Source organism: Bos indicus x Bos taurus, chromosome 13 (assembly GCF_003369695.1).
Source record: "Bos indicus x Bos taurus breed Angus x Brahman F1 hybrid chromosome 13, Bos_hybrid_MaternalHap_v2.0, whole genome shotgun sequence".
Lineage (NCBI taxonomy): Eukaryota > Metazoa > Chordata > Mammalia > Artiodactyla > Bovidae > Bos > Bos indicus x Bos taurus.
The window spans coordinates 10,324,462-10,342,453 of record NC_040088.1 but is presented as its reverse complement, the minus strand read 5'-3'; positions in this window follow the sequence as shown (position 1 = coordinate 10,342,453).

Sequence of the window (17,992 nt, the reverse complement as noted above, 5' to 3'; positions counted from 1 at the left end):
AGGAAAGTGCTACTGATGTTCCCATTTTAGAGATGGGTAAACTGAGACTCAGAGTGATTAATGAGTTGTGCTGGGGTTGTGCTGCTGGACTCTGGACCAGGTTGGCTGCAAGGCCCATGACCTCACCCCTGAGAAGCTGTAAGCAGAGCCATGAAGAGTGGGCCCAGCCAACCTGCCCACCTGTTCCTGGCTGGTTGTCTGCTGTGATCTCAGGCAGGGTACTTAACTTCTTTGTGCCTCAGTTTCCTAGTCTCTAAAATAGGGATAATAGGACTACTCAACACAGAGGGCTGTTGAGAGTATTATGTAATTTAAATGAAAATTTTAGCTATCATTACCTTGATTTGACCTCTTAGTGCTTTGGCTTTTCTCATCTGTAAAATGGGCATAAATAGTAATGCCCACCCTCCAGCATGACTGTGTGGAGTGAGTGCCCATCACATGCTGTGAATGTTGGGTGATTCCTTTATGTTCGCCTGAAAATAAGCTATTGTCATCATCCTGCCTCAGTGATGCTTTGCAAGTCAGGGACTGATGTGAAGGCAAAGACTGGGGACCTTCTTGTTTGTGAACAGGGATGGTGCTGGGAACAGAGGTCACCAGGGGAAACTCAGGCCACCCGCACTGAAGCCAGACTTGGGAGGGACCCAGCCCAGCCACGCCCCATCATATTGTGAATTCATCCACGATATTCAAGTAGCAGTAGTGCCTTCTTTCTTGTCACTGTAGAACAGTCCATCATGCGAATAGAGCGCATGCTATTTATCCATCCTACCCTCGATGGGCATTTGGGCAGTTTCTAGTTTGAGGCTTCTATGAATAAGGCATTGTGAAGCTTCTAGTACATGTTTTCTGGTGGATATTGGTCAACATTTCTGTTGGGTACGCATCTAGGAACAGAATTGCTGACTCAAGGCCTATGCTCTTTCTTCTGGGTCAGATTATCTCTGAGCATGATGGAGGTCTCTGCATGTAATAGACACTCAATAAAGACTTATTGCTAAAAGAATAAAAATGAGAGCTAACATTTATTGTGTGCGAACATTTATTGTGTGTGAAGCACATGCCAGGCTCTGTTCCAAGTGTCTTCTATGTAACAACTCACTTAACTCTCACAATAATGTTCTGAAGTAAGTGTAATCATACCCATTTTATAAATGGAGAAACTGAGGTACAGAGAAATTCAAGAAACAGCCCACATTTACATAGTTCAAAGTTGGTAAAGCCAGGACTCAAACCCAGAGAGTCCTGCTCCAGAGCCCTTGTCCTGGCCACCAGGCTACCCCAAATGCAGACATTGCAGGGTTCAGAGGTAAGGCCCATAGGGGTGAGAAAGAAGGAACAGAAGCAGATGAGAGACTCCGGCAGGGCCTGACCATGCCTGTGAGATCTTGTTGGAAGGATGGATGTGAGGACAGGGGAAGTAAGATGCTAAACACATTCCTGGGCTTTCTGCTGGAGGATGGGGAGAAGGGGGGTCCGTCACCGGGAACTGAGAAGAGCAGAGGGGAGCCTGCGTTGGTGGCCGGTAGGAGGGGGTGTCCTAGATGTTCTGAGTTTGAGGAAGCAGCAGTCATCCCAGGGCAGTGTGGCTAGAGGCAGTTGGAGATCAAAGATGAGGCAGATCTGGATGTAGAGGAAAGAGTTCAGGTTGAGAGTGCGGGCCACCTGGACAGAGGAGAGGCGGATAATGAGACTGACCAGTTGGTTTAGTTATGAAACAGCACGCAGGTGTGTGTGTGTAACCTTTTACCACGCTCTCCAGCTCCACTGCTCCCCACTGACTGGGCGACCATCATCTCTGCCCAGATAACGGGGAGCCGTCTGTTCTCCTGGCTTCACTCTTGCTGCATACAGAGGGTGCCAGAGGGATTCTGTTAGAACAAGTCAGATCATGCCACTCTTTTTCACTCTGAGAAAAGCCTTTGCACAGGCTTCCCTGGTTACGAATCCGCCTGCCTATGCAGGGGACACAAGTTCAATCCCTGGTCTGCAAAAATTTCACCTGCCTTGGGGCAACTAAGCTCATGTGCCACAAACTGCTGAGCCCGCACTCAAGAGCTCAAGCCCTGCGGAGGTAGCCCTTGCGTGCCACAACTGGAGAAACCCTGTGGGGCAGCAATGAAGACCCAGCGACTCGAAAATAAATTAAAAAATAACAATTTTAATAAAGAAAAGCCTCTGCAAGATCTACAATCCCCTCCCGCCTTGCTCCTGTGACCTCTGTGTCCTCATCCTCAATTATTCTCTCCCCGCTCACACTGCTCTGACCTTATTGGCTTCCCTCTTTTTCCTCAAACATGCCAGACCTGCTCACACCCCAGGACCTTTGCACAGGCTGTTCTCTCTCTGCCTGACATCATCTTCCCCCAGACACCCACATGGTGAATCCCCTTGGTCTCTTTCAAGTTTGACTCACAAGTCATCATTTCACTGAGAAATATATATCTTTCAATACCCCAGATGCAAGTAGCCCCTTTTAACATACTAGGTAACTTACTTATTTAGAACATTTACTGTTTTTTGCCAAACTCCACAAGCGGTGGCAATTAACTTGTCTGCTTCATTCACTGATGGATTCCCAGGACCTAGAACTGTGCTCCGGATGGACCAAGCCCAGTCATCATTGAAGGAGTGAAATATATCTTGCTTTTTATAAAGGGATTTAACGGGGCTTGGAAAAGTCAATATGCAACTGACCAGGGGGAGTGGCTTCCCTTTTCACAATGATTTCCCAGTGGCCCTGTCTGTGAGGGTCAGAGGTCACGTTGGACCCTCGCTCCCAATCCTCAACCTTGCTAGTTCTCAAAGTGGGGTCCCCAGACTGGAAGCATCATCGTAGCCTGGGAACTGGTTCAGTTCAGTTCAGTTCAGTCACTTAGTTGTGTCTGACTCTTTGTGACCCCAATGACTGCAACACACCAGGCCTCCCTGTCCATCACCAACTTCCAGAATTTGCTCAAACTCATCTCTATTGAGTCAGTGATGCCATCCAACCATCTCATTCTCTGTCGTCCCCTTCTCCTCCCACCTTCAGTCTTTCCCAGCATCAGGGTCTTTTCCAATGAGTCACTTCTTCACATCGGGTGGCCAAAGTACTAGAGTTTCAGCTTCAACATCAGTCCTTCCAATGAACACTCAGGACTGATCTCCTTTAGGATGGACTGGTTGGATCTCCTTGCAGTCCAAGGGACTCTCAAGAGTCTTATCCAACACCACAGTTCAAAAGCATCATTTCTTCAGCACTTAGCTTTCTTTATAGTCCAACTCTCACATCCATACATGACTAGCATTGCAAATATCTTGTGCCTCATGCCAGACCCACAGAAACTGGAAGGGAGGCCCGGAAATCCGTATTTTAACAAGCCCTCCGCCTCCTTAAAATCTGTGTAAGATTCATAGCGCGGCTTCATACAAGAATAGAAGAAAACGGTGATGTGCTGCTGCCCCCTTGTGGCTTTTTGGTGAACGAGCCGGCGAGAGGCCACCGGCAGGGAGGATCCTCAGGGCCAGGAGGGAGGGAAAGGACTTACCCACGGCCTCCGGGTGAGGCAGGGCAGTAGGTATTTAATACGCGCCCGCTGAATGGTGACGGGAGGCCTGGGTTCTAGCTCTGATTGTGCCTCTAGTTTGTGACCTTGAGCATCTAATTCTCCTCTGTGAGCTCGTTTTCTGACTTTTCACAGTAGAGATGATTCTCTTGGCCCTGCCTTCCTGGAGGGCTGCAGAAAGGCCAAGGTGAGCCCAGGCTTGGAGTTCTCCAGGCTAGAATACTGGAGTGGGGAGCCTTTCCCTCCCCTAGGGGATCTTCCCAAGCCAGGGACAGAACCCAGGTCTCCCGCATTGCGGGCAGATTCTTTACCAGCTGAGCCACCAGGGAAGCCCAATGCTTACTAACGTGCTTAGCAAACTCTAGTACTCTGCACACATGGGAGCCACAATTATATTTTCAAGAATGTACATTTTTATCCTGATTTCCTCCGCCTTCTGTTGTGAGTTCCTGGGGCACAAAAGCAGACAGCCTGTTGGAGCAGAAGAGCTGAGAAGAGCAACTCTAACTGCCCTCCATGCCGCCTCCGTGCAACACTAGACTTGTTGCCCCTGTGGATGAAATAAGCAAGATCCAGCACCTACTTCACGTGCCCTCCCCACCAGAAATCCCTGGGACAAGGGGGTCCCAGTCTCTCCTTGAATTTGAACCATTGCAAACGACATGATAATGGTGCAGCAGCTGGCTAGTTGTCCCCCTTCTGGGCACCCAGAGAGAGACCACATCTCCCAGTCGTGGTGACCGAGGACTGGCCCTGGGTGATGACTCCAGACCCAGACCATAATGCCCCTCTCCACCCTCCACACTCGCTTTCTGCCCACCTCTGCTGCTCACATGCAGAGGACCCTATGGAGGACCTCAAGGCTCTAGAACATTGCTCTTAACTTTTCTTTATGAACCTAGGACTCCTCGGGCTACTGGTAAAGTCTATGAGCTTCCTTCTCAGACTCATTGTATTAAACACATAAAATCGAATACATGGGATTACAAAGGACACAAGTTATTGAAATATGGTAACCAAAACAGAAATGTGGGTGAGATAGTTGCATAATTACCATACTTGCAAAGTGGCAATAATATAAACAGTATTTTGCAATATCTGCAATAAGGACTTTGTGGCATGTTGATTTCTAGTGATTTTGTTGGTGACAAATAGGTCCTCATTATACTACTTTGTTTTCTCCATTAGTAATCAGAGGAAGTGCTAGGTGTTAGAGGTCAGCAAAAAGATGCAATTATTTTCCCTTTCAAGTTCAGGAATCCCTGAGTTTTGCCTCAGATCCCTTGGGTATTGTCTCTGGGAAAAGAATCTCTGCATTAGGACAGGACAGAGTTACAAAAGAGAAGGAGCCTTCGTGCCTGAATGACCACGTAGAGCAGAGGCCCTTCCAACATGTATTCAAACCGGAAGAAAAGACCATATTTTACCAGGAAGATGGAGTCTGAAGCCAGGCTTTGTTCTAGCTGGGTGACCCTGAATGAGCCAGCTAACCTGTGAACCTCCATATGAAAGTGAAAGTCGCTCAGTCATGTCTGACTCTTTGCAACCCCATGGACTGTCCACGGAATTCTCCAGGCCAGAATACTGCAGTAGGTAGCCTTTCCCTTCTCCAGGGGATCTTCCCAACCCAGAGATTGAACCCAGGTCTCTAGCATTGCAGGCGGATTCTTTACCAGCTGAGCCACAAGCGAAGCCCCGAACCTCCATATACTCAAAAGAAAATGTAGACCAAGGTCCCAGTCTTACAGGGTAGTCTTGAGAATGAAAGGGGAGAACACCTCTGGATGTGTGCACACTCTATGGGAATTTATATGTGAGGTCTTCAAGCTCTAGCCATTCAACTGGTACTAAAAATAAGAACCACACAGTGAAATCTCATCAAGTGAAATGGATTCCATCTGTAAGACTGCGTTTTACTCTGAACTTACGACCTTCCTCATTTGAAAGGTAATGGAATTCATTCCTTTATAAAATGGGGAGTATAAATATAGTACTTGTGAATTTCCCCCATTGTTTTTACTTTGCAAGTGGAGTTGGCAATGTGATCTGGATTCACAAACATTTTATGCAACTGGGTGGTTTTATGAAGCCCCAGAAGTATGAGAATAAGTGCTTTAAGCCACCACAAAAATAGCCATTCTTACTATCCCTCAAAACTAATAAATCTTTGAAAGGATTCGATTTCTGACCTGGCGCAAGTTTGAATAGTATTAATAGTTACCATGTTTTGAGGGTTTCAGTGTGTCCCAAACTGACCTAAACACTTCACACGTGTAACTGGCTTAACGAGCAACCTGAACTTGGTGAGGGACACACAGAAATGGATCTCTGTTTGCTTTTGACCTCATCCACTCGAATCTCTCCTTGCCCCATGCCTTTCAGTCCAGATTGAACATCTAATGATAAACCATTTAACACTTCCTCTCAGTCGAGCCTTACCCTTCACCTCAAGAATGCAGTTATTGAACAAACTATTAAATAGCCTAATTACACGCACCTGACAATGCAGACATCACTTTGCCAACAAAGGTCCGTCTAGTCAAGGCTATGGTTTTTCCTGTGGTCGTGTGAGATGTGAGAGTTGGACTGTGGTCATATATGGGTGTGAGAGTTGGACTGTGAAGAAGGCTGAGCACGGAAGAATTGATGCTTTTGAACTGTGGTGTTGGAGAAGACTCTTGAGAGTCCCTTGGACTGCAAGGAGATCCAGCCAGTCCATTCTGAAGGAGATCAACCCTGGGATTTCTTTGGAGGGAATGATGCTGAAGCTGAAACTCCAGTACTTTGGCCACCTCATGCGAAGAGTTGACTCATTGGAAAAGACTCTGATGCTGGGAGGGATTGGGGGCAGGAGGAGAAGGGGACGACAGAGGATGAGATGGCTGGATGGCATCACTGACTCGGTGGACATGAGTCTGAGTGAACTCCGGGAGTTGGTGATGGACAGGGAGGCCTGGCGTGCTGCGATTCATGGGGTCACAAAGAGTCGGACACGACTGAGCGACTGAACTGAACTGAACTGAACTGACAATGCTATGAGGTTGTGAAGTACATACAATTATTTATGGCATCTTACAGCTACTAAGGCCCAGAGAGGTGAAGTAACTTGCCCAGGGTCACACAGCTAGTGAGGCAGAGACACAGAATTGAAACCCAGGCTGTCTGGCTTCAGAAACTCACCCTGAATCTCTGATTACAATTCTATGCAGAGAGAGTATGAGGGTCTCTAAAACCCTTTTCCATTCTCGCCTTCTGAGTTCTAGCTTCTCCTGTTTACAACGCCTGGAAAGATCAGTGGAGGCAAGAAGGAAAAAACGTAGCTGGTCCCCTCTCCCTTCGAGTCCCCTCCGGGAGATGGATTCCCTTGCAGTGGCAAGTGTTTAAAGCCTCGTGTTCCTAGACCACATGACCAGCTTATTCAGGGGTCCCTGTAGTGTCTCCTGACTTGGAGGAGATCTGAACCCCCTGACTTCTCTCAGACCCTGTCCCCAGGAGTGCGTGTCCCAGCCTCTTTCTGCCAGGTTTTGGGAAGCACAAGAATCATCGCTCAGGGGCCGGAGCCTGGTCAGCTGGCCCAGCACCCACTCAGCTCACGGGGAGCTCACTCATTCTTGCTCGGCCAAGTGGTGGGTGTACGGGATGACTGTTGTTCTGCTGTCTTCCTAATCGCTCTCCTCCTGCTCAAACAGGCACTGAGTGCGGACCTGCAACCCTGCCTCGTGAGCCGTCAGAGTCAGCTGCCTCTCACCACTGCTGGCAGGAACCCCAAATCTCTACCAGTGGGACCTCTCAGGATGGGATGGGGGTTCTTTCTTCGCCCAAGGGAGCAGAAAAGGTTGACCCTTTCTCCCTGTTCTCAAATTCTGGTCTTCTGCACACGGAGGCTGAGGGGTGGGGACGGAGAGGGAGAAAAGCTGGTACAACATCCCTCCAAAAGTCCCACAGGCTGTGTCTGGTGGTTTCCGGAATATGGGGGTGTTCAGAACCCTGTGTCCCAGCATTGGGGCTTTAACTGGAAATACAGGACAGCAGGGAAAGTCCCATTTGCCAGCCTGTGAGGACTCCCTCTGGTGGTCCAGGGGTTAAGAATCCACCTGCCAATGTGAGGGACAGAGGTTTGATCCCTGGTCCAGGAAGATTTCACATGCTGCTGGGCAACAAACCTCGTGTGCCACTACTGAGCCCTGGAGCTCTGCAACAGGAGAATCCACCGCGGTGAGAAGCCCATCACCACACCTAGAGAGCAGCCCACCCCGCCTCCACCCCCGGAGAAAGCCCACACGCAGCAACAAAGCCCCAGCACAGTCGAAGAGAAACACGTGAACAAACAAATACAAATTTTTAAAAAAGAGTTTCTTACATGGGTATCCTCCGATTGGATCCTCACACTGGCCCCATAAGGTAAGTTCATTCATTAGAGTTCACTTTGTTGTAGCTGTTGTTACAAGCGAACCCCCAAATTCGGTGGCTTAAGACAACAGAAGTTTACTTCATACTCACCTGATATTCCAAGGCAGGTTTCCTGGTTGCAGGGCAGCTTGCCCTCACGTGGTGAGCCAGGTGACTCACTTGTTACAGCCCCAGCAGCTCCTGGGCTTTGGAGCCTGCTGCTTCTAAAGTGCTGGAGAAGGCGATGGCACCCCACTCCAGGGTTCTTGCCTGGAGAATCCCAGGGACGGGGAAGCCTGGTGGGCTGCCGTCTCTGGGGTCGCACAGAGTCAGACGCGACTGAAGCGACTTAGCAGCAGCAGCAGTAGCAGCTTCTAAAGTGCAGGCAGTAACAGAGAAGCTCAGCTGCTTCCTAAAGGTCCCCCCTAGAAGTAACCCCACTTCATTGGATTGGGAGGCTGGGAAATGTAGTCTCTGTCTGGGCAGGTGTCTTCCAGAGACAACTCTACACTACAGTCTTTTTTTTTTTTTTTTAAACTTTTTACTTTGTATTGGGTTCAGACAGTGAAGCATCCGCCTGCAATGTGGGAGACCTGGGTTCGACCCCTGGGTTAAGAAGATCCCCTGGAAGAGGGCATGGCAACCCACTCCAGTAATCTTGCCTGGAGAATCCCCATGGACAGAGGAGCCTGGTGGGCTACATTCCATGGGGTCACAAAGAGCTGGGCACGACTGAGCAACTAAGCACAGCACATAGCTGATTAGTAAACAATATTGTGATAGTTTCAGGTCAACAGTGGAGGGACTCAGCCATATATCCATTCTCTCGCAAACTCCCCTCCCATCCAGGCTTCCACATAACGTTGAGAAGAGTTCCATGTGCTATACAATAGGTTCTTACAGGTTATCTGTTTTAAATATAGCTGTGCATACCTGTCCATCCCAAATTCCCTAACTCTCCCTTCCCTCCAACTTTCCCCCCAGCCATAAGTTCATCCTCAAAGTCTTACACTACAGTCTTTGACAGAGTCAGTGAGGCAAAGAAGCTCTCTTTATTAATGTCTGTTTAATCAGCTCATGGCCACACCTGTGTGGGAGACACCATTGTTCCCAGGCTGGTGACAGTATTATGACAGCCATCTGAGCACGACCCTGTCTCTAGCTGTTGGGATGTGCCAGGGCTGCTCAGAGGATTCCTAACATGTGTTTGGGGGCATTTGGTTGGAGTTATTGGGAGGTTGTTCTTTGACTTCTCAAGGGTAGATACCTTCTCATGGCATCCTCACCTGGCAGAGAGCAGAGAAAAGAAGCAATCTCTCTCATATCTCTTCCTCAGAGGGCACTAATCCTGTCCATAAGGGCTTCACCCTCATAACCTAATTACCTCCCCAAAGCCTCACCTCCTAATACCATTACATTGGGGGGTTAGGGTTTCTTTTTTATTTTAATTTCTTTTAAATTTATTTATTTACATATATTGGCTGTGCTGGGTCTTCGTTGCTGGGCGGGCTCTCCTCTAGTTGCCCAGCGTGCAGGGGCTACTCTCTAGTTGCGGTGCTAGGGCTTCGCATTGCAGTGGCTTCTCTGGTTGCTGAGCGTGGGCTCTAGGATGCGTGAGCCTTGCTCATTGCAGTTCCCAGGCTCTAGAGCACAGGCTCAGTGGCTGTGGCACGCGGGCTTAGTTGCTCTGCAGCATGTGGGATCTTCCCGGACCAGCAATTGAACCCATGTCTCCTGCATCAGCAGGTGGATTCCTTACCACTGAGCCACCAGGGAAGCCCGTTAGGATTTCAATGTATGAATCTGGGGGGAAATACAGACGTTCAGCCCCAAACACCATTCTAAGGGAGAGAGAGCAGAAAGGAGCAAGGATGCCCGGAGTGGCATCCTAGCTGTGAGCATCCTGGGGCAGGAGTGCTGCGCTCACATGGAATGGACCACACTGGCTAGCCTGCTGCAGCTTTTAATCTCTTGCAGCCCAGATCCCTAAGAGGCGCTCAGGTTACAGAAAAGTCACGGCTGACATCTCGAAGGAGCTGATATTTATCCTCCCCTGAGGCCAAAATAATCCATTCTTTTAGGAGAGAGACCAGAGATCTTATCAGGGAAAATGCTCAGGGCTTCTGAACATCTAGAAAATTACTGAACTATATCCTAACTATAAAAATCAATCCCTTAGGATCTCAGTAGGTCTAGGAAATAACCAGTGTAGAAAAGAGAAAGAAGAAATTAATTGGGTGGAGTGGGTGCTAACATTTGCTGGGCACCTTATCTGTGCTGAGTGCCCCTTCATGCGTTCCTGCCCCTACCAGGAACACTGGTAGGCAGATGCTTTTTTTTTTTAATGTTTATATTTATTACTTATTTATTTGACTGTGCTGGATCGCAGAGGCAGCATGCAGGATTTAGTTCTCTAAGCAGGAATCAAACCTGTGCCCCCCTGCATTGGAAGTGTGGAGTCTTAGTCACTGGACTACCAGGGAAGTCCTGAGGCAGATTCTTTTATCCCCATGTCACAGATGAGGAAACCGAGGCTCAGGAAGATGTGGTCACTTGCCCAAGACGAAACTGACATCTGACTTGCCCGGAAGCGCATGTTCTTTATTAACCCCTGTACTACCATGCACTGCCTTAGACAGCAGACTTTCCTCTCTGTCTATGCCCATTTCTCTCTCTGATGTGGGAATGACAAGGCCTGCCTGGCTCATACAGCTTCCAGAAAGATCTTGACTCATCAGGGATGAGAAGTGCTTTGAAAGGCATCAAGGACTCATCTGGGGACTGGAACCACCTCTCTCATTGTCCTCAAGGTGGGCAACCTTGCAGCTCTGGAAGAAGATCCAAGGCCTCGTTGATGGGTCCCGGGTGCAACTCTAGCCTGGAGGGATGGAGGAAAATCACTAGGTCCACTCAGCTTCCCAAAAGAAAAAGCAGCGGGGAGGCAGAGGGAGGAAGAGCCACAGGGGGTGCCATGGGGTGTTGCTGTTTTTGGTGACTGCTCAGCTGACGGCCCTCCAAGCTGAGAAACACACATAACACTCTAACCTCTTCTGGCTTAAAATAGAGCTGCTGAGCCGAAAATGCCAAGTACAGGGCAGAGTCACCTGCCTCGCAGGGCCAGGCAGCTCGCTGTGGCCCCAATAATACCCCCCCACCGAGGGCCCATTTGACAAAGCACCTCTCAGCTGCATCTCATAAGATGGTCACAAGGGTGGGGGCGGGCAGCCTCCCAGCAACCCCCCACCCAGATTCTGCTTTGAGATGGGGAAAGTGAGGTCCAGAGAGGCCACTGGAGGGTGATAAAGCCCCCAGCCTCTTTCCTGATGAGGCGGCACCATGTATCGGAAGGACTGTGACCTTGGGGGCCAGACAGCCCCGAGTTCAAGTCCTGACTCAGCCGCTGCCCGGCTCTGAGGACTTGGCAAGTGGGGTCTCTTCTCCTCTCCCAAACCCCACCCCCGTCTTCCTGCCCTGGGAAGTGAGGACCCCCTTAGCAACATCTGTGAATGTGCCTAGTACGGACAGCGTTCCACAGTCTTAGCTTCACCCCCGCTTCTGGAAAAAGAATTCTTGACATCTGCAGGCAGACAGTCGTAAAAATGGATGAAAAGTGGCTACTGAGCACCTGGACAGGGACACACGAGTGTCTTTTATAATGCTCGACATGGTCCTAGGAGGTGGGCATTACTCCCATTTTTCAGATGGGAAAACCAAGGAACAGAGAAGGGAAAGTCTTCTATCCAAAGATACTCAGGTAAAAAGTATCTAAATCCAGACCTTGTTGATCCCAGCTGTGTCCAGGAGTGGGACTCATTAACTGTCCCTAGGATGGACCCCACCCTTCTCCTAAGAGCAACCATTCCTCTACCCCCATGCTGTCCCCACAAGCTCTTCTCAGGCCCTTCTCAGGCTGTAGGTCCTTGGTGCCCCACCCACCCCAGTCTGAGACTGTAGCCAGGTTTCTGATCCTCTGAAGTCTGAGCAGGAGTCAGAAAATCAAACTTGCTGATGCCATCAGCAAAAATAAGGCTGAGACAGCGGCACCAGCTCCCTCGCTTCTGGGCCACTGAGCTGCCCGCCTCCAGCTTCTCAGGAGAAGAGAGGGGGGTCCAAGGCCCCTCTCCTAAGCACTGGACCCCAGTTCTGCCCGAGAACTGAGCCAGGGCAGGAGCTGAGTCTAGCCTTGTGCAGACCTGGGCCTTTGCTCTGTTGTGATACTTGCAACACAGGCAGCATTGCTGCGTAGGTCCACAGGCCAGGCGCTGCTCTCGGGCGGCACGTCTAGCAGCTTGTTTAATCCTTGCAACCACTATACTAGTGCGCTGTTGCTGCCATAACAAATGATCACATGCTTAGGGCCTCAAGTGGGCTTCCCAAGTGGCTCAGTGGTAAAGGATCCGCCTGCCAATGCAGGAGACGGGTTGGATCCCTGGGTCGGGAAGGTTCCCTGGAGGAGGGAATTGAAACCCACTCCAGTATTCTTGCCTAGGAAATCTCACCGACAGAGGAGCCTGGTGGGCTGCAGTCCACGGGGTGGCAAAAGAGTCAGACATGACTGAGCTATTAAATAACAACAAAGTGGCTTGAAAAACACAACTGTATTACTTTCCAGTTCTGTGGGGTGGTGGGCTACACAGGTCACACTGGGCTAAAATCAAGATACTAGCAAAACTGCGTTCCTCTCTGGAGACTCTAGAAAGGAATTTGTTTCCTCGCCTTTTCTAGATTCTAGAAGCAGCCTGCTATCCTTGGCATGTGGCTCTCTTTTCCCATCTTCAAAGCCGGCCACATCAGGCCGAGTCCTTCTCACCTTGGTTCCCCCTCTTCCACCTCCCTCTTCCAACTCTGAGGACCCTTGATCACACTGGGACCCCCCCAGAGCATCAGGATGATCGCCCATCTCAAGGTCAGCTGATTCACAACCTTAATTCCACCTGCAACCTCAATTCCCCTTTGCCACATAACCTAACATATTCACAGGGATAGGATGTGGACATCTTTGGGGGGGTCCCCAGGTGGCGCTAGTGGTAAAGAACCCGAGTGCCAACGCAGGAGACATAAGAGATGCGGGTTCAATCCCTGGATCGGGAAGATCCCCTGGAGGAAGGCATGGCAACCCACTCTAGTGTTCATGCCTGGAGAATCCCATGGGCAGAGGAGCCTGGCGGGATACAGTCCATAGCATTGCAGAGTCGGATACGACTGAAGAGACAGCATGGCTAGGCATCTTTGGGGGGGAGCATTATTCTGCTGACCACAGCATCTTCTGAGACTGGAACTTTTCTAACCCCCCTAGAAAGCAGGGAGACTGAAGCATCCCAAGTTCACACAACTGGTAAGCAAAAGTAGGGAATGACTGCAGGCACTGGGGTGCAGAGTCCCCGCTCTGAGCTTCTGGCTGCTTGTTTGTCCACAGTCCCTGGATGTGAGCGCTGTGCCACATCTGGGTACTGGGGGCAGACGGGTGACCAAGATGGGATCCCTGTCCTCAGGGGGACACACAGAGGGAATTCAGCGGGAGGAATGCAAGATGGCAGGAGCCGGGAAGCCTCAGAGAGCCCAGAGGAGGGACACCTGAGGAGTCAGGGAAGATGTCCCATTAAGGGAGGGGTACAGGACAAACAGAGTGTCGGCCAGCTGCCTCTACTACATAAAGAAGTTGTGAGGATTAAATGCCTTAATACTGTAAAGCGCTTGTACCAATGCCATACTCCTAGCAGGCATTCAATAAATGTTGGCTGTTGAGTGCGCTGAGGAGAAGGCTGTTCCAAGCAAAGCAAGGGGTTGCAGAAGGAACTGAAAGTTGAATGTAGACGGAGCCAAAAAAAAAAAAAAAGAAAATGCAAAGGGGCAGCAGGGAGAGGGGCTGGAGCGATCACAGAGGACAAATGATGCATGTCAAAGACGCAGCAGAGGGACTTCCCTGGCGGTCTAGGGGTTAAGACTCTGGGCTCCCCAGTGCAGGGGCTCAGGGTTCCATCCTGGTCGGGGAACTAGATCCCACGTGCCACAACTAAGAGTTTGCATGGCGCAACTAAAGATCCCACATGCCACAAGGGAGATCCAAGATCCCATGAGAAGACCAGAGATCCTTTGTGCTACAACTAAGACCCATCGAAGCCAAAGAAATAAATGATTTTTTTTTTTTAAGCTGCAGCAGAGAGCTGGGAGGGTGGGGGTGCAGACAGCTGCAGGAGAGGCTGTCCAGCACCCTGCCCACACATGCCGGCCCACCTAGGACTCTGACATGAGCGTCATGTTGGTGCTGGTGGGGAGGGGTAGATGCCTCAGGGAGTGCTGCCAATGGAAGGCGCCCCAAGTGCCCAGCTGTTCAGGCCAGCGACCCTGGGATCATCCTTAAGTCCTCCTCTTCATCCTCCACATCTAACCCACCAGCATGTCCTTTGCTCTGTGCATCTGGGTAACACTAGGTATAGTAACAGATGGACTCCAGACGTCAGGGGCTTAATGCCATCAAAGTTCAAAATAGGTGTTCTTTGGGGGACCCTTTGCAGTGTGTCTCCCCAGCTCCTCCCACCCCGTGGCTCTGTCCTCGCCTAAAGACTTGTTTAGTCTTTGTGACCCCATGGACTGCAGCACACCAGGCTTCCCTGTCCTTCACCATCTCCTGGAATTTGCTCAAACTCATGTCCATTGGTTGGTGATGCCATCCAACCGCCTCATTCTCTGTTGCCCCTTTCTCCTCCGGCCTTCATCTTTCCCATCACCAGGGTCTTTTCCAATGAGTTGGCTCTTCGCATCAGGGGTCCAAAGTATTGGAGCTTCAGCCTCAGCCCCAGTCCTTCCAATGAATATTGAGTTTATTTCCTTTAGGATGGGCTGGTTGGCGTCCGAATTGTGTGCGGTTGGGGGAGAACGGTGGGGGCCTGGCATGTGGCGCAGGTTTATGGACCAGGCCTGGATGGGACGCAGGTCACCTCTGCCCTCACTCCATCGTCATGTGAGCCTGCGGCTGGCCGAGTGTGCCTGGAGCCACCTCCGCAGCATTTCAGACCCACCCAATCGTCTCCATCTCCATCGCACCCCCAGCACACATTTGGAGGACAAGAGTCTCCTAACTGGCCTTCACTCTGGGCCACCAGAACACTCTTAAAAAAAAAAAAAAAAAGTCAATTAGATCATTGGTGTTTGTTTTCCTGCCTAAAGCCTTTCCAGGGTTTTCTATTGTACTGAAGAAGTCCTCAGCGATCAATGCAAAGAAATAGAGGAAAACAACAGAATGGGAAAGACTAGAGATCTCTTCAAGAAAATGAGAGACACCAAGGGAACATTTCATGCAAAGATGGGCTCGATAAAGGACAGAAATGATATGGACCTAACAGAAGCAGAAGATATTAAGAAGAGGTGGCAAGAATACACAGAAGAACTGTACAAAAAAGATCTTTACGACCCAGATAATCACGATGGTGTGATCACTCATCTAGAGCCAGACATCCTGGAATGTGAAGTCAAGTGGGCCTTAGAAAGCATCACTATGAACAAAGCTAGTGGAGGTGATGGAATTCCAGTGGAGCGATTTCAAATCCTGAAAGATGATGCTGTGAAAGCGCTGCACTCAATATGCCAGCAAATTTGGAAAACTTAGCAGTGGCCACAGGACTGGAAAAGGTCAGTTTTCATTCCAATCCCAAAGAAAGACAATGCCAAAGAATGCTTAAACTACCGCACAATTGCACTCATCTCACATGCTAGTAAAGTAATGCTCAAAGTTCTCCAAGCCAGGCTTTAGCAATACGTGAACCGTGAACTTCCTGATGTTCAAGCTGGTTTTAGAAAAGGCAGAGGAACCAGAGATCAAATTGCCAACATCCGCTGGATCATGGAAAAAGCAAGAGAGTTCCAGAAAAACATCTATTTCTGCTTTATTGACTATGCCAAAGCCTTTGACTGTGTGGATCACAAGAAACTGTGGAAAATTCTGAAAGAGATGGGAATACCAGACCACCTGACCTGCCTCTTGAGAAATCTGTATGCAGGTCAGGAAGCAACAGTTAGAACTGGACATGGAACAACAGACTGGTTCCAAATAGGAAAAGGAGTACATCATGGCTGTATATTGTCACCCTGCTTATTTAACTTCTATGCAGAGTACATCATGAGAAACGCTGGACTGGAAGAAACACAAGCTGGAATCAAGATTGCTGGGAGAAATATCAATAACCTCAGATATGCAGATGACACCACCCTTATGGCAGAAAGTGAAGAGGAACTACAAAGCCTCTTGATGAAAGTGAAAGTGGAGAGTGAAAAAGTTGGCTTAAAGCTCAACATTCAGAAAACGAAGATCATGGCATCTGGTCCCATCACTTCATGGGAAATAGATGGGGAAACAGTGGAAACAGTGTCAGACTTTATTTTTTTGGGCTCCAAAATCACTGCAGGTGGTGACTGCAGCCATGAAGTTAAAAGACGCTTACTCCTTGGAAGGAAAGTTATGACCAACCTTGATAGCATATTCGAAAGCAGAGACATTACTTTGCCAACAAAGGTCCGTCTAGTCAAGGCTATGGTTTTTCCAGTGGTCATGTATGGATGTGAGAGTTGGACTGTGAAGAAAGCTGAGTGCCGAAGAATTGATGCTTTTGAACTGTGGTGTTGGAGAAGGCTCTTGAGAGTCCCTTGGACTGCAAGGAGATCCCACCAGTCCATTCGAAGGAGATCAGCCCTGGGATTTCTTTGGAGGGAATGATACTAAAGCTGAAACTCCAGTATTTTGGCCACCTTATGCGAAGAGTTGACTCATTGGAAAAGACTCTGATGCTGGGAGGGATTGGGGGCAGCAGGAGAAGGGGACGACAGAGGATGAGATGGCTGCATGGCATCACTGACTCGATGGACGTGAGTCTCAGTGAACTCCGGGAGTTGGTGATGGACAGGGAGGCCTGGCATGCTGTGATTCATGGGGTCGCAAAGAGTCGGACACGACTGAGCGACTGAGCTGAACTGAACTGAACTGAAGAAGTCAAGTCAAGTCACTCAGTCATGTCCGACTCTTTGTGACCCCATGGACTCTAGCTCCCCAGGCTTCTCCATCCATGGGATTCTCCAGGCAAGAGTATCGGAGTGGGTTGCCATTTCCTTCTCCAGGGGATCTTCCTGACACAGGGATCGAACCCAGGTCTCCCACACTGCAGGCAGACTCTTTACCATTTGAGCCACCAGGGAACTTTTCAGAGGGCCTGTAAAATCCCCTGTGAACTGGACTCTCTGTCTTCCTTTTCATCCCCACCCCCACCCTGACCCCCCACCACCCCAATTACTGTGACTCCAGACACACTGGCTTCTCTGCTTAAAGGACCTGCACATGCCGCCAGTTGCTCCCCGGGGACGCTTTCTCCCACCGTCTTAGCTGTAATTGCCCCTTCAGCTCCCACCCTCCACCTGCCTTGCAAGATAGGATGTTTTCCTTCTCACGCTTTTTTTTTGTTTTGGCCGTGCCATTGGCCTGTAGGAATCTTAGTTCCCCGACCAGCGATCCAACCCGCGCCCCTGGCAGTGGAGGCGCGGAGTCTTAACCGCTGGGCCGCCAGAGAAGACCCTCACACTTTTCTTAAATTATCTTTTTGTTTGTTTTTCATACAACCCTCTATCCTAGGATATCCGCTCTATTTACACCAGGAATGTAATAGATCGTGTGTACCAGCAGGTGCTTGATAAGTATTTGCTGGATGACCAACCGAACGAAGGAATGAATGACTTGCCCAAGGTCACAAGACGAGGAGGGCGGTGGAGACCGGGCGCCTGCACAGCTGGACTTTGGGCGCTTCGGTCTCGCTGTCACGACCTGCAGACGCTACAGCCCCGGGGTGCCGCCGGGGAAACAAAGGCAGGGGAGGCGCAGGCAGGTGGCAGCTGCAGGAGCCCTCCGGGCCCTCGTCGGCCCCTTGCCCCGCCCCGCCGAGGCGCCGCCCCGGGGTGCCACACCCCAGCCGTCCGCAGCCCCGACTCCTGCGGCGAGCGAGGCGCGGGGCGACCGTCGGGGCGCATGGACGGGGCGGCGGCGAGCGCGGCGCGGGGCCTGGGGCTCGGCG